This window comes from Physeter macrocephalus, chromosome 15, assembly GCF_002837175.3.
Source record: "Physeter macrocephalus isolate SW-GA chromosome 15, ASM283717v5, whole genome shotgun sequence".
In the NCBI taxonomy this organism is placed as follows: Eukaryota; Metazoa; Chordata; class Mammalia; order Artiodactyla; family Physeteridae; genus Physeter; species Physeter macrocephalus.
This window is the reverse complement of record NC_041228.1, coordinates 56,973,972-56,990,887: the sequence shown is the minus strand read 5'-3', so window position 1 is coordinate 56,990,887 and position 16,916 is coordinate 56,973,972.

The window sequence follows — 16,916 nt, the reverse complement described above, 5'->3', positions numbered from 1 at the left end:
TTTGATTAATATGTGTCTTGGCATGTTTCTCCTTGGATTTATCCTGTATGGGACTCTCTGCACTTCCTGGATTTGATTGACTATTTCCTTACCCATATTAGGGAAGTTTTCAACTATAATCTCTTCAAATGTTTTCTCAGTCCCTTTTTTTCCCTCTTCTTCTGGGACCCCTATAATTCAAATGTTGGTGGATTTTATGTTGCCCCAGAGATCTCTGAGTTTGTCCTCAATTCTTTTCATTCTTTTTTCTTTATTCTGCTCTACCGTAGTTATTTCCACTATTTTATATTCCAGGTCACTTATCTGTTCTTCTGCCTCAGTTATTCTGCTATTGATTCCTTTCAAAGAATTTTAAATTTCATTTATTGTGCTGTTCATCAGTGTTTTTTTTGCTCTTTAGTTCTTCTAGGTCGTTATTAAAAGTTTCTTGTATTTTCTCCATTCTATTTCCAAGATTTTGGATCATCTTTAATATCATTACTCTGAATTCCTTTTCAGGTAGACTGCCTATTTCCTCTTCATTTGTTTGGTCTGGTGGATTTTTACCTTGCTCCTTCATCTGCTGTGTATTTCTCTGTCTTCTCATTTTGCTTAACTTACTGTGTTTGGGGTCTCCATTTCGCGTGCTGCAGGTTTGTAGTTCCTGTCGTTTTTGGTGTCTGCTCCCAGTGGATAAGGTTGGTTCAGTGGTTTGTGTAGGCTTCCTGATGGAGGAGACTGGTACCTGTGTTCTGGTGGATGAGGCTGGATCTTGTCTTTCTGGTGGGCAGTACCAAGTCGGTGGTGTGTTTGGGGTGTCTGTGAACTTATTATGATTTTAGGCAGCCTCTCTGCTAATGGGTGGGTTTGTGTTCCTGTCTTGCTAGTTGTTTGGCATAGGGTGTCCAGCACTGTAGCTTGCTGGTTGTTGAGTGGAGCTGGGTCTTAGCGTTGAGATGGGCATCTCTGGGAGAGCTTTCACCATGTGATATTACGTGGGGCCAGGAGGTCTCTGGTGGACCAATGTCCTGAACTCGGCTCTCCCACCTCAGAGGCTCAGGCTTGACACCCAGCCGAAGCACCAAGACCCTGTCAGCCACATGGCTCAGAAGAAAAGGGAGAAAAAGAAAGAAAGAAAACATAAATAAATAAAATAAAGGTATTAAAATAGAAAAAATTATTAAACATAAAACAATTAAAAAGTAATAAAAAAGAGAGAAAGCAAGAAGAGAGCAACCAAACCAAAAAATAAATCTGCCAATGATAAAAGTGCTAAAATCTATACTAAAAAAAAAAAAAATCAACAACAAAAAAACAGTCAGAACCCTAGAACAAATGGCAAAAGCAAAGCTATACAGACAACATCACCCAAAGAAGCATACACATACACACTCACAAAAAGAGAAAAAGGAAAAATATATATGTATCTATATTTAAAAAAGCATACACATACACACTCACAAAAAGAGAAAAAGGAAAATATATATATATATATAAAATTTAAAAAGGGAAGAGAGCAACCAAATCAATAAACAAATCTACCAATGATAATAAGCTCTAAATACTAAACTAAGATAAACATAAAACCAGAAACAAATTAATGCAGAAAGCAAACCCCAAGTCTACAGTTGCTCACAAAGTCCACCACCTCAATTTTGGGATGATTTGTTGTCTATTCAGGTATTCCACAGATGCAAGGTACATCAAGTTGATTGTGGAGATTTAATCTGCTGCTCCTGAGGCTGCTGGGAGAGATTTCCCTTTCTCTTCTTTGTTCGCACAGCTCCTGGGGTTCAGCTTTGGATTGGCCCCGCCTCTGCGTGTAGGTCACCCGAGGGCATCTTTTGGGAAGTCTGAGGTCTTCTGCCAGCGTTCAGTAGGTGTTCTGTTGGAGTTTTTCCACATGTAGATGTAGTTTTGATGTATTTTGGGGAGGAAGGTGAACTCCATGTCATACTTCTCCACCATCTTAAAGATGCCCCTCCTGTATTCTTGAAAAGACACCATAGAGACTTGAGGTGTAGGTCTGTCTCCTCAGTTCTTCATGGCTGGCCAGTTAGCTGTGGCTTTCCTGTTCTCAGTTTGTCAAGTCAGAGAGTCTGGGGAAAGATGGTAAATGCACAAAATAATCCACCTTGCTAACTCTGAAGGGCTGCTAAACCTTCAGGAAGTGCTAGACGGACCTCCAGGATCCCAGAGATTCTTGATTTAATGGAAATGAGTGATACCTAGACAGTGGTATGTTTTTACATGCTTCATAATTGATTCTGAACTGTGTCTGGGTTGAGAACTGCTAGCTTAGGTGATGAGCAGCCCTTCCTGACTGGAGCTCTTCTGGGGGATGAGGGATGCCTTCCTATAGTCAGGAGCCCTCTACATCACTGCCATAGTCTCTGGGAGGATGTAGGGCCAGTTGGAATGGGGGCTAATAATGTGCTATCCATGTCCTGTCATTAAGTTGACTCCCCTTGGCTGGTTGGTCAAGTTCAACTGTGAAGACCCCTATATGTCATCAGATTTCTCATCATTGGAGACCAGGACAGCCTCTGAAACCAGAAGAGAAAAATATTTTTAGGTCAGATCTTAACAGAAGACTTCTCAGGACAAATTTCTATTCTGTGTCTGGTCTAGATGTAACTATCAGGAATTGCTTGTCAGATCAGGTCAAAGCAGTTCTGTGCTGCCTGTGAAGAAATGAGTATTATATGCCAGGAGTCACTGACTGAAACCAGCCTGTCTTCTCAGGGCACATAGCCTTATTCTATGGCTCTTTGTGGCTGGACTTATACAGAAAGCACTATTTCCACTTTAGAATGAGAACTGAGAATGCAGATGGATTCCCTGAATTTGAGTGAATGAAGCAATGTCCACACCCTTTTCACCCAAAAGCAGGAAATGACTTTCTTTTTTATTTCCTATAACAAGATGTGTTTCTTATCAGGACAACGACATCAACCTTGTTACTGTAGGCAACTCATATTAACCAATTATTTCTCCCTTTAATAAATGGGTTTAAATATTTTTCTTTTTGTTATTTATTTTTACATTAAAAAAGTACTACATGCTTCATCAAGAAACCTTAATAATTTGGAAAAGAAAAATGAAAAGAAAAAGAAAGGGTAATCTTACTATTCAGAATGTCACATTTACCATTTTGGTTTATGTCTTTTCAGATCTTGTTTTTGTTTTTTTTGTTTGTTTGTTTTTTTTTTTTTTTTTTTTAACCAGAAATCTTTGTTTGTTTGTTTTTTTGTGGTACGCGGGCCTCTCACTGCTGTGGCCTCTCCCGTTGCGGAGCACAGGCTCCGGACGCGCAGGCTCAGCGGCCACGGCTCATGGGCCCAGCCGCTCCGCGGCATGTGGGATCTTCCCGGACCGGGGCACGAACCCGTGTCCCCTGCATCGGCAGGCAGACTCTCAACCGCTGCGCCACCAGGGAAGCCCCTGTTTTTTAATTTTAGGAAAAACACAACTGACAAGAACAGGGCAGGACCCAATCCTGATAAGGAACTCGAGTAGTTAAAATAGCCTAAGAAAAGATCAAGTCAGAAGCTCAGTTATAAGAAGTAAGAAGCCCAGTAATCAAACTTGGACACCACGAGAAATAGACATTGAATCACGGAGTGTTGGTCTGAAGGCTAAGAAGTGTTTGATTTCTCAGTATAGGATAGGTTCTGGAAACTAGGATTAGGTGGAGATTTAAATGGCCCCATCTTTGGGGAAGTGGAGGGCTACAGAGTTCAGGAAATAAGCTGGGTCAAACAAGTATCTTTCTTATTACATCATGGGCATTTTTTCCTTTGAAATATCCTTTAAAACAATCCCTCTTCTCTACTCACGTAAAGCAAATGCAGCCTGGTTGTCTTCTCTGACAGAGAATCCTCCTTTCCCCAGATGACCCTACATACTGCTGCCAGATGAGACTCCTTAAACTGCTATTTTAACATTATCTTTCCCCTCCTTAGAGATAAAAATTGGCTCCAATTCTTGAATTGGGTCAGTTCCAAACTTCTCACCCTGGCTTTCACGGTTCTCTATAACGTAGCACTAACCCATTTATTCAGCTTTGTTTTTTATGTCATACTTTCATTCTCTCTCACTCCAATCAGGTTGAATGACTAATTGCCCTAAAAGTACATCATTCTCCTTACCTTTGTCCCTACCCTCATCCCCATATTACTGTCTTGTCTGGCATGTCCTACCTTCTTTCCTCTGCCTATTGTCAATCCTTCAAGGCTTGAATCTAGTAGCAGCTCTTTCACAATATGTCCCTCAATAAAGCCACACTGATTTATGCTTTCTTAGACCTACCACACCAGTCATAATTTACCACTACTTACTTACTACCTTGTATTAGTCACTGTTTATTTTTGTTATCTGTTCCTTTTCAACTTGATTGCAAGCTCACTGAAAATAAAATCTATAGCTGGGTCATTTCTCATCTAGTATATAGGGTCAACTTTGTATAAATACATAAATACTCAGCTTAATAGATAGAATAGAGATTGTACGTAGAAAAATTTAATATTCAAATTCTATTACAGTGGATTTTCCTAGGATTTTAAAAGAAATTATGTTTTGCTTTCTCCACTCACTGAAATAGTTTTCCTATTTATACAACATAATTCAGCATATGCAACACAATACATAAACATTATAGAACAAAATGCATCAATAATAAAGCTTAGGAAAGACTAACTTACAGGTATAATAATCAAACTCAAATATTTTTTCCTCTCTTTTCATATTCATCAGTGGCATTAAAACAGATTCACTCAAAGTAATCCAGCATAGATATGAGTTTATCATCCTCATGATGACTTTATGTGCTCAAGGATAAGAAGTTATATTCTTTTTTAAAAAATTTATTTTATTTTATTTATTTATTTTTGGCTGTGTTGGGTCTTCACTGCTGCACGTGGTCTTTCTCTAGTTGGGGCAAAAGGAGGATACTCTTCATTGAGGTGTGCGGGCCTCTCATTGTGGTGGCTTCTCTTGTTGTGGAGCACGGGCTCTAGGCTCGCAGGCTCAGTAGTTGTGACACACGGGCTTAGTTGCTCCACATGGCATGTGGGATCTTCCTGGACCAGGGCTCGAACCATTGTCCCCTGCATTGGCAGGCAGATTCTTAACCACTGTGCCACCAGGGAAGCCCCAGAAGTTATATTCTTTTTTTTTTTAAGTTATATTCTTTATCTAAGTTCATTTAACTACTATTTTATCTATGTTCACCTTCCACAGTTATACTGGAATTTTATATTTAGAAAAAATAGAATCTTGGAGGACCCATATTTAAAGAACATGTAAAATGGTAATGATTATAAAATTAAAGAATTATAAAATAACAAGCCCAGCCATGAGAAAGTACCAGCACAGATAAGAACTGTCATCTGGGTACCATTTCATCTTGGAAGACAGAACCATGGATGTAGAGGGCCGACTGTAAGTTATACTCAGATTTTTGACTCTGTTGGGGGCTTGGCACCCTAACATCCACTTTGTTCAAGGTTCAACTGTATATCCTTTCAGTGCTTTCTAATGTAGATGGGTTCATAGCATATATCAAGTTATGTAACCTTTATCAGGGACATTTTCCCATGAAATATATGCAAATACACATTTTTATAGGCTCATAGTCTTCCATTGGATTTAACCAATCTCTATCAATAGACATTAGTTTGATTCACAATATTCTATTGTCTCTAACCCTTTTTAACCATTTAGTTTGCTTGTTTATTTTGTCTTTGCGCTAGTATAAACACTACACAAAAAACATATATATTCTTGTACCTACATCTGCGTGCCCTTGACAGATTAAGAAATATGATTTAAAATTTTTTCTTCTGCTTATGTATTCATTGAAAACAATCACAGAAATAAGCAAAATCTCAAATAAAAATCACTCATAAGCTTGACATTGAGAGATAATCACTCATAACATAAGGATCTCTGTCCTTCCAAATGGTTTGTTTATCTGTATGGTTCATTTTATTTTATTTTTTTTATTGAAGTATAGTTGATTTACAATATTATATTAGTTTCCTATTACACCATAGTGATTCAATATTTTTATAGATTATACCCCAAAGTTACTATAAAATAATTATCTATATGGTTAAAAGGATAACAATATTCATTTGTTTCTCAGTAGAATCAAAATTCAAAAATTCCTTTGTTCCCATTGCATCGAATGATGTGATTATAAGCTCTCATCAGAAAAAAAAAAAGTTTGCCTTGGAATATATACCTGGAACTAAATATCTTAGAAAATGTATGTGCAATTGTGAATGTTGCTTTTTCTGTTCCTTTAAAATCCTTGTAGTCCAGCTATTTTTCAGTAGTGAAAACATCTATAATTCTGGAGGCTGAGCCATGCCAGGTGTTGGTGAAGACAAGGTTGGGTAGAAGAGTAGGGCAGCCAAAATGTGCCTGCACTCACCTGCAAATACCTTTGGAGAGAGACCAGGTTCCTATCTTACCACTTCTCTGGGGAGGTGGGAGTTGGGTGTCTCTGTCCTAAGGAGGAGAGGAAAGGGCGATACCGTGATTTCCAATTCTAAATTTCAGCTTTCTCCTTCTCTTGGAAAGATGGTTTGGGATGAACTCAAACTTCCATTTCAAGTACACACAGCACTTTGAAATAAGTTGTAATTTGGGATACGTCACTTGCTCTTAACTTACTTTCTGTGTACGAAATTTCTCGTTTATCAAGTAATTTCATCCTCTGTAAAGTGAGGAACATGGAACAGGTGATTTATACAGTTTTTCTCAGCTGTGAGCTACAGAATTCCAGGATTCTAACTCTAATCCTTAACTATTGGAGGGATACCATCACACATTGCCCAGCACAAAACAGGCTCTTGGTAAACATCTGTTGAGTTAAATTAAACAGGGCCAGAAAAGATTAAAGCTAACTAGATTAATTACTCTATAAAAAAATAGAGACTCTGTGTAAATGAAAAAAGCAAATTCCACTGTGGCAGGATGTCTGGTAATTATTTTGCTCTTAATTAGTCTTAAGCTGATGATTGCCAAAACTTTGACTGGTAATAGAAGTAGAGCCTCAGATATAATATAACCAGATTGAGGAAATAAATACTAAAGTTTGAATTCATTCTGACTGGACACTTAATTAAAGTATGGCAAATCAAAGAAGAATCCATTGCAGATATTCAAAAAAGATGGAAGGCATCTAGTGGATAAAAAGGAATGACCCCTCTGTTTTTGTTTTTTTGCGGTACGCAGACTTCTCACTGTTGCGGCCTCTCCCATTGCGGAGCACAGGCTCCGGAAGCGCAGGCTCAGCGGTTATGGCTCACCGGCCTAGCCGCTCCGCGGCACGTGGGATCCTCCCGGACCGGGGCACGAACCCGCGTCCCCTGCATCAGCAGGCGGACCCTCAACCACTGCGCCACCAGGGAAGCCCCGACCCCTGTGTTTATACTTCATCTCACCTTCCTTTGTCATCAGAGTAGAACTAGTAGGAATTCTCTTCCGTCTCACATACTCACCTCTTGTTCTGCGTGCTGCCCTTTGATGACTTCTTGTCCTCAAGATTGTTCACTTAAACAAGTTTCCCCTCTCTAAACACATTGGAGGTGGGCCTGGGGGTAACCCAGACGTACCATGGAACTTGTCCCAGGTCACCCCCTCTTCAAGTGATATGGGAAAGACCTGAAGGCGCTGGTGCTGAAATCTGGAGTGAACTCATGGGAGGCTGAGCCACATGGACACCCAGGTTGATTAAAATGTGAGTATCCTTGGGGGCTTCCCTGGGCTTCCCTGGTGGCGCAGTGGTTGAGAATCTGCCTGCCAATGCAGGGGACACGGGTTCGAGCCCTGGTCTGGGAGGATCCCACATGCCACGGAGCAACTGGGCCCCATGAGCCACAATTACTGAGCCTGCGCGTCTGGAGCCTGTGCTCCGCAACAAGAGAGGCTGCGATAGTCAGAGGCCCGCGCACCGCGATGAAGAGTGGCCCCCGCTTGCCACAAATGGAGAAAGCCCTCGCACAGAAACGAAGACCCAACACAGCCATAAATAAATAAATAAATAAAATTTTTAAAAAAATGAGTATCCTCAATGATCTATTCTCATACTCTTAGACTGTGTCTTTAAAGAGAAAGTGTGTCAAGAGGAAAAATTAGGTAGTTATGGGATCTGAAAAACTGAAGTCTCCAAACACTTTAACTCAATATAAAGTCAAACAATTTTTTAAAATTTAAATGAAATTGGAGGATTGTCTCAATGCTTTACTTTGAAACTGCATATCTGGTTTCAGCCAGTCTAACTCAGTATCTCAAACACCCATAGGACATACATGACTATCAGAACATGAATGCCAATCACTGTTATCAAGTCAACACTGAGTTTAAGACACACTTCACTTTACCAAGCACTTACAGGTGTGAGGTAGCCCAAGTGCATTTAGTCTTTGAAAAGATTTATGGTTATCGGCAGGGGGTATACATGTGTGTGAGTATTCTCACAAATGAGTATATGAGACTTGCATCTTTAGAAAATGTGCATATCTTGTTTTTGTTGTCCTGCCATAACAAACTAGTACAGTTATTGCAAGAATGCCCAGGAAATTTCCTCATGACAAAAAATCAACCACATTTTTCCTGTCACCATGGAGTATTCTGTCTGCCTATGATAGACTACTTGAAAAACAACTGAAATGATACTCAAGTAGACCTTGTCTACCAATGTGATAATGTCAGTCCAATTAGTACAATGTGTACCTGCATAACATAGTGTGACGTCGGTCACTAAGGCAATTCCTGTAAGTCATATTTACTCTAACTTGTAGACCATTCCATTTATTTGCTTCCGTTTATAATCCTTTAGGATTTCCAGATTGTGCCAAATGGGTCATCTGAATCCATGTGCAGAGTATACAGAGAATTTGAGGTGCTCTCACATTGTTGACTCCCTGTGGGGAGCCTTTTTGGAATGTAAAATTGTGTTCACACCCTAGGAGGGCCTTTGCAGCCAAGGTCATACCGGGTCTGTCTCTCCTACCAGATCCTCAGCAATGCGAGTTCAGGGACTATAATCTCAGCGTCCTTGCCTCAACTTAATAAATATTAGTTGAATAAACAATTATATCCACAAACAGGAATAATTAGCAAAATTGTTAAAGCTCATTTATTCTTTTCCTCTCAAGTTTGAATTAATATGTTCTGCTACTTATAGGGGCATTCATGCTTGAGATGGAGGCTATTTTTTCCTAAAGATAAATGAGTAAAAGTTATCCTTCCTTAGGGCTACCGTTTGGTACAGTGCCTGACTCATCTTGGGTTCAGTAAATTTTTCTTGACTTAAATGGACTTAGCCACCCTATATATTACAAAGATCCATGCAGATGATAATAATTTTACCCTGCTGAGTACTTTCAAATTGAAATTATATAGGAAAATAATTTTTAAGTAATATAAATAATATCTAAAGTGCCTAGAAAAATACTTGGCATCTAGTAAGTACTCAGTACATATTAATTCTTTCCCTCACACGTATTTTTAAAATTATTATTATATTTTTATTTTTGGCTGCATTGGGTCTTCATTGCTGCACGCAGGCTTTCTCTAGTTGCAGCGAGCGGGGGCTACTCTTCGTTGCGGTGCACGGGCTTCTCATAGCGGTGGCTTCTCTTGTTGCAGAGCACGGGCTCTAGGTGCGTGGGCTTCAGTAGTTGTGGCACGTGGGCTCAGTAGTTGTAGCTCATGCGCTCTAGAGCACAGGCTCAGTAGTTGTGGCGCACGGGCTTAGTTGTTCCGCGGCATGTGGGATCTTCCCGGACCAGGGCTCGAACCCGTGTCCCCTGCATTGGCAGGCGGATTCTTAACCACTGTGCCACCAGGGAAGTCCCCCTCACACATATTTTAAAAGCATAATGAAATCCCTAACTCTAAAGCTTGGTGGAAATACATAAAGTTAATGTAAGTAGAGGGCAAATGGCAAAAAGAAAAGGTCAGAATTATCTTTTGACCTAGCAAAGAGGTTTAACTATCTCATCAGAATTTTCATCCGTTACCCTGCCCTTCCCATGTTTCTTGGCATCATAGTGAAAATGCATCTAAATTAAGGTTGCCAGATAAAATACACAGCACTTAGTTAAATTTGAATTTAGGACAAACAATAAGTACATTTTTAGCATAAATATGTTCCATGTAATATTTGGGACATACTTATGCTAAAAAATTACTAGTTGTTTATTTGATATTCAAATTTAACTGGGCACCCAGTTCAATTTTTTTTTATTTTAATTTTTAGCTTATAAAGAGTATAAATTTATTTCTCATCTTTATGGAGGCTGGGAAGTCCAAGATCAAAGCACAAGCAGATTTGGTGTCTATTGAGGACCCACTTCCTGGTTCATAGATCTCTTTCTTCTTGCTGTAACCTCACATGGCAGGAGGGGTGGCACTGTATTTTTATTTGCTAAATCCAGCAACCCTAATCTAATAGCAGTGAGTACCAGTAATATGAAAAACAGTAATACTTTGGTGAGCTCTTTTCTTCTTTTTCTTAAAGAATGTTTGATGGGCAGTCGACCAATTTCTTTAAAGTTTTTAAGCTAATTTTTTCCTCATCCTACACCTATGGTTAGTTTACAGGGTGATTTCACCTTCCTTTAAAAAAATACTCTAGAATCACAATGTCTATTTTGACTCTCCATGGTCACCAGAATGTGGCTTACAAGAAGGGAACAGTTGTTAGTCCTGGCTAAAAGCCAGACATTTGGTGTAGAATTATCAGTTGCTTATTCTACTAGAAGTTTCAGGGGAAGCTTGTAAAGCAGGTTTTCCTGATTGGTTTGGATGAGTAGCCAGGAGACCATTTACATTGCTGTTTATTTTCATTGCAGAGTGAAGAGCCCCAAGCATTCACACTGACGAAGACAGGGCAAAGCTCGATAAGCAGTGTGGCTACGGGCTAATGACCGGCTTGTGACCTCACCACTGAGCTCTGGGGCACAGAGCAGCAGTGAGCCAAGTTTGGATGGACACCAGCAGCAAAGAAAGAAAAACCAGAAGTTTTACTAAATTGGTCATTTTGTGGACACTTTTTTCCTCATTACTCATCACTCTCAAGAAGCCATATAAATCATCTCGTGCCTGAAATCTAAAATTCCAAAGAGCTGGGTAGGTGAGCAGCTGTGGGAGGCTGAAGCCTCTTGCCAACATAAAACCCGAAGGACATTCCGGGTCTTTAGCCAGCTCCCCAAAGCCCTCTTCCCTTCCTACTCGGAGCCCTGGGGATTGGCCAGCCTGCTTCCTTTCCACTGTTACCACCTGTTATTTCCAACTGCGTTTCTCTCCTCCCTTGGTACAGAAGACAGCCCCACAGCTTCTGGCCTACCTTGTTCATACCGACTGCCATTTATTGACCGCTCACCGTGCATCAGGCTCTCTACTGTGTACTTTATACCATAATATTGTTTAATCTTTATTATAGTCTTGAGATAGGCATTGCCGCCTCCCATCTTACTGAGGAGGAACTGAAATTCTGGGAGGTCAGAGAACCTACCCAGAGCTTAAGACATGAAGATGCACTTCAAATACAGTTATTTTACCTCAGCGCAGTTCCTGAGTCAAGCGACATCACTTGTCTAGGTGACACTGCCAGTAAAACCGTAAGAAATGGGCTTTCCCTAATTTAGCACCAGATCCGTCTCACAGGAGAATACAGAGACCACAAAACGTGATAATAATGGATCTCTGAGGCTTAATGAGACTTTCTGAGGTGAGATGAGGAGATAGATAAGCAATCTGGTAAAGAAGTGGTTTTCAAACTTTGATGTATACGGCATGGTTCCAGTTATTAAAGAGTTAAGTGGTAGAGTGTGGCTTCCTTCGGCACTGGGAGGCAGAATTGTAAAAAAAGGAAATTCAAAGGAAGACAGTCAATGTTTTGAAAGTAGTTTGCTCAGGCCACATATATGATAATGGTGGAGGCACAGGAGGCCCCAGTCAGTAACATCTGGCAGGGAGAAGGGTGAGGTGAGGGCAGGGAAGGTTTTAGAAGAGAAGTACCACTTGATTTAATTTCACCATATTACTTTATTTTTTCATTTTTATTTTTAAAATAAATTTATTTATTTTTGGCTTTATAGGGTCTTCGTTGTTGCATCTTAGTTGCATGCTCGGAGCCTTTCTCTAGTTGCAGCGAGTGGGGGCTACTTTTCGTTGCGGTGGCTTCTCTTGCTGCGGAGCACGGGCTCTAGGCACGCGGGCTTCAGTAGTTGTGGCTCGCGGGCTCTAGAGCGCAGGCGCAATAGTTGTGGTGCACAGGCTTAGTTGCTCCGCGGCATGTGGGATCTCCCCGGACCAGGGCTTGAGCCCGTGTCGCCTGCATTGGCAGGCAGATTCTCAACCACTGCGCCACCAGGGGAGTCCCCACCTTATTAACTTTAGCTAGAACTCAATCTAGTCCCTTTTTATGAGGATTTTTTTTTAATCTCTTTTTTTTTTTGGCCAAAAGAACCCTGCTTCCTTATATGGAGTCTATGAGATTCTTTCTGCTCTCTTTGGCATAAACATAATCTTGGTCCTCTTAATTTCCTGGTTCTTCACTCTGCAGTGTGAGAGATACAAGATCTGTTGATAGTTCAAGAACTAGCTTCTTCCAATACAGCAAAACCTTAACAAGGATTCCTTGCAAACATTTGCAGGTACTTATATTTTACAGTTTGCCGCAAGCCTGTGATAAAATTGATTTATAGCGTAAATAGGTTCTTAAAGGAAATGTTCCTCTTTTCTTCCTAAATATTTTGAAAGCATTCCAATAAAGCTAAATAATTTTGAAAAATAGACATTATTCACAGAAATAGAAATGATCACAGGGGAATCTAACTAGTAGGTAATAAGGATGATACTGGCATAAGAAAATCTGTGCAGATTTAGTGCACAGCAGCTGAATTTTGTGTGTGGTCGTGAGCATACATCAAATATCTCCAGAGGAGGAAAGAGAGAAAGAACTGAGTTTTATTACCAGCCTTCTCTAAGCTTAGAATGTTCATTCTCCATCTTATTTAATCCTCATAACCATCTTTAGCTGCAAAGGATATTTTTCTGCACTTTCTTGCTGATCCTACAATCCTCAATACTTCCTCTCAGGACAACTTCTAGTTAATTATTTAACACAAAACAAAATGAAACAACACGTTGCTTTAATGTGATTTAAGGAAGAGTGAAGTAACAGATTCTCACTCTTTGATATGTTCTTTCTATACTTAGTAAGGCAACAGTAAAATCACACAGAAAGTAGTGTTATTGAATCATATAAAAAATACAGTAGGTAACAGTTTATCAGTGTCTTGGAAAATGACATCAGGAAGATGTAGAGAGGAGGAGGATTCCAGTGAGAGAGACTCAGTATGTACGAAGGCAGGGAGGTATGAAATAATGGGGAAAAAACGAGAAGGAAGACTGTAAATGATTCAGGATTGCTGCAGAGCAAGGGTTGGCAAACTATGACCGTAGGCCAAAAATGGCCAGTCATCCAGTTTTATATGGCTTGTGAGCTAAAAATGGTTTTTACAACACTTTAAAATGTTTGGAAAACAATCACAAGAAGAACACTTTATGATGCATGAAAATTATATGAAATTCAATTTCTGTCCATAAATATAGTCTTACTGGAATGCAGATACACTCACTTGTTTACATATTATATATAGTTGCTTTCACGCAGCAACTGCAGAGTTGAGTAATTGAAACAGGGGATGCATGCAGCGCTCTCATCGCTTCCCACGGCTGCTCAGTGCACTATGCATCATAGTGATGCCCTTATAACTCTACAGCATTTTTTTTTTTTTTTTTTTTTTTTTTTTTTGCGGTACGAAGCCCTCTCACTGTTGTGGCCTCTCCCATTGCGGAGCACAGGCTCCGGACGCGCAGGTTCAGCGGCCATGGCTCACGGGCCCAGCCGCTCTGCGGCATGTGGGATCCTTCCGGACCGGGGCACGAACCCGCGTCCCCTGCATCGGCAGGCAGACTCTCAACCGCTGTGCCACCAGAGAAGCCCTCTACAGCATTTTGAGTGTGACACATATCAGTACACCAGAACATTTACATTTATTACCAGTGCATACCTATCATGTCAAAACAAGAAAAGAAAAGTAGGTTTGTTTTTTTTAAATTAATTAATGATTTAATTTTTGGCTGCATTGGGTCTTTGTTGCTGCGCGCGGGCTTTCCCTAGTTGCGGCGAGCGGGGGCTACTCTTCCTTGCGGTGCGTGAGCTTCTCATTGCGGTGGCTTCTCTTGCTGCGGAGCACAAGCTCTAGGCCCGCGGGCTGGCTCGCAGGCTCAGTAGTCATGGCTCGCGGGCTCCAGAGAGCAGGCTCAGCAGTTGTGGCACACAGGCTTAGGTGCTCCGTGGCATGTGGGAATCTTCCTGGACCAGGGCTCGAACCCGTGTCCCCTGCATTGGCAGGCAGATTCTTAACCACTGCGCCACCAGGGGAGTCACGAGAAAAATAGGTTTTGAATGTCACGTTTTAAGGCAAAGTGGAGTGTGCATTATTTTGTTATTATATGGCAAAGAATTGTGTTTATTATGCAAAGACATGATAGCTGTGCTAAAAGAATACAATATACATTGGCATTACCAGACTAAGCCCTCATCACAACATTCCAGCTCACAGGAAAGTCACAGTCAGAAGAAATAGACAATTTTAACTTAACACAGAATATCTCATCACAGCAAAATTTCTGCACAAAAATAAAAAATGAAAATGGGGCTGCAATCAAAGGAGGTTTCGGAGTGATTTGTTATTCAAGCAGAAAGCCATTTACCAATACAAGTTAATTCAATTGTGCTTGATTCCAACAGCTGAAGAAATCTGTACATAAAAATAAATATGTTTAGGGGCTTCCCTGGTGGCGCAGTAGTTGAGAGTCCACCTGCCGATGCAGGGGACGCGGGTTCGCGCCCCGGTCCGGGAGGATCCCACATGCCTTTTGTGATAAGTTTGAAATCAGGAAGTGTGAGTTCTCCTGCTTTGTTCTTTTTCAGGAGTTTCTGGTTATTCTGGGTCTCTTGCAAACCCACTGAATTTGAGAATCAACTTATCAATTTTTACAAATAAGTCAGGATTTTGACAGGGATTGAGTTGAATCTGTAGATCAGTTTGAGGAGCACTGACATATTAACATGCTAAGTCTTCCAATCCATGAATGTGGGATGTTTTGTCCTTTACTTAGATTTTCTGTAATTTCTTTCAACAATGATTTGTAGTTTTTAGAGTATACGAAATCAAAAGGGAAATCAGAAAATACTTTGAGATGAAAGAAAATGAAGACACATCAAAACTTATGGAATATAGTTAATGCAGTGTTTAGAGGGAAATTTATAGCTATAAATGTCTATACTAAGAAAGAAAAAAATATTTCAAAACAATAATCTAACCTCCCGTCTTAAGACAGTGGAAAAAGAAGGTCACTTGTATTTAACATTGTACTGAAGACTCTAGCCGAGCAATTAATTAATAAAACGAAAAAAAAGACATCCAGATTGGGAAGGAAAAAGTCAAACTATCTCTATTCCTGTATGACATAACCCTGTACCTACAAAATCCTGAGGAATCCACTAAAAAACTATTAAAATTAATAAATGAGTTCACCAAAGTCTCTGGATACAAGATCCATATACAAAACTCAATTGTATTTTTATACGCTTGTAATGAACAGTTGAAAATGAAATTAAGAAAACAATTCCATCCACAACAGCATAAAGAAGTATATATGCTTTTTCAAAATCTCATTACAGGGCTTCCCTGGTGGCACAGTGGTTAAGAATCCACCTGCCAATGCAGGGGACATGGGTTTGAGCCCTGGTCCGGGAGGATTCCACATGCCACGGAGCAACTAAGCCCATGCGCCACAACTAGTGAGCCTGTGCTCTAGAGCCCGCGAGCCACAACTACTGAAGCCCGTGTGCTACAACTACTAAAGCCCGCGCGCCTAGAGCCTGCCCGGGCGGGGTCCGCAACAAGAGAAGTCACCGCAATGAGAAGCCTGCGCATTGTAATGAAGACTAGCCCCCGATCCCCGCAACTAGAGAAAGCCCACGTGCAGCAACGAACATGCAACGCAAACAAAAATAAAATAAATTAAAAAAAAAAAAAAGAATACACCTGCCAGTGCAGGGGACACGGGTTCGAGCCCTGGTCCGGGAAGATACCACATGCTGCGGAGCAGCTAAGCCCGCGCACCACAAAGAAGAGTAGCCCCCGCTCACTGCAACTAGAGAAAGCCTGCGCTCAGCAACAAAGACCCAACACAGCCAAAAAATATATATAAAATAAATAAATAAATATAAATATATAAATATATATATAAATATATATATATATATATATATATATATATATGAAAGAAATAGAAGCTGAATGTCTTGACCTGCCTAATTACAGGGCAGTTCAATGGCTTAGTGGTAACATTTTATTGTGATTTTTTTTAAGTTTAGGGCTGAAACTGATTTTTTTTTTTCCTGAATGAGACGAACCACCCTCAAGTGTTATTACTGAACGCTGAATGGCTTAGTAATAGCTTTTGCTTCAAATCAGATAATGTTTCTTAATGAATTCAACTTAAATTACTAGTTAAAACAGTTCTTGTATGTGCAAATTATACCGTGGTAAAGTCATTTTGAAGACGATGTTGTTTAAATTACAAATAACGTCAAGTTGCTTTATATACTCCCATGTTGTGAAAAGTGAAAATAAGAAGTAACATCTCCATTTCCACAGAAATTTACATACGATATATTTTCTAAGCTCTAACTACAGTACTAGCAGAGTTTTTGGATCTCAGTGAAAGATCCAAAGGAAATTTCCATGTTTCAAAATCCATTTAACTGGGGCTTCCCTGGTGGTGCAGTGGTTGAGAGTCCGCCTGCCGATGTAGGGGACACGGGTTCGTGCCCC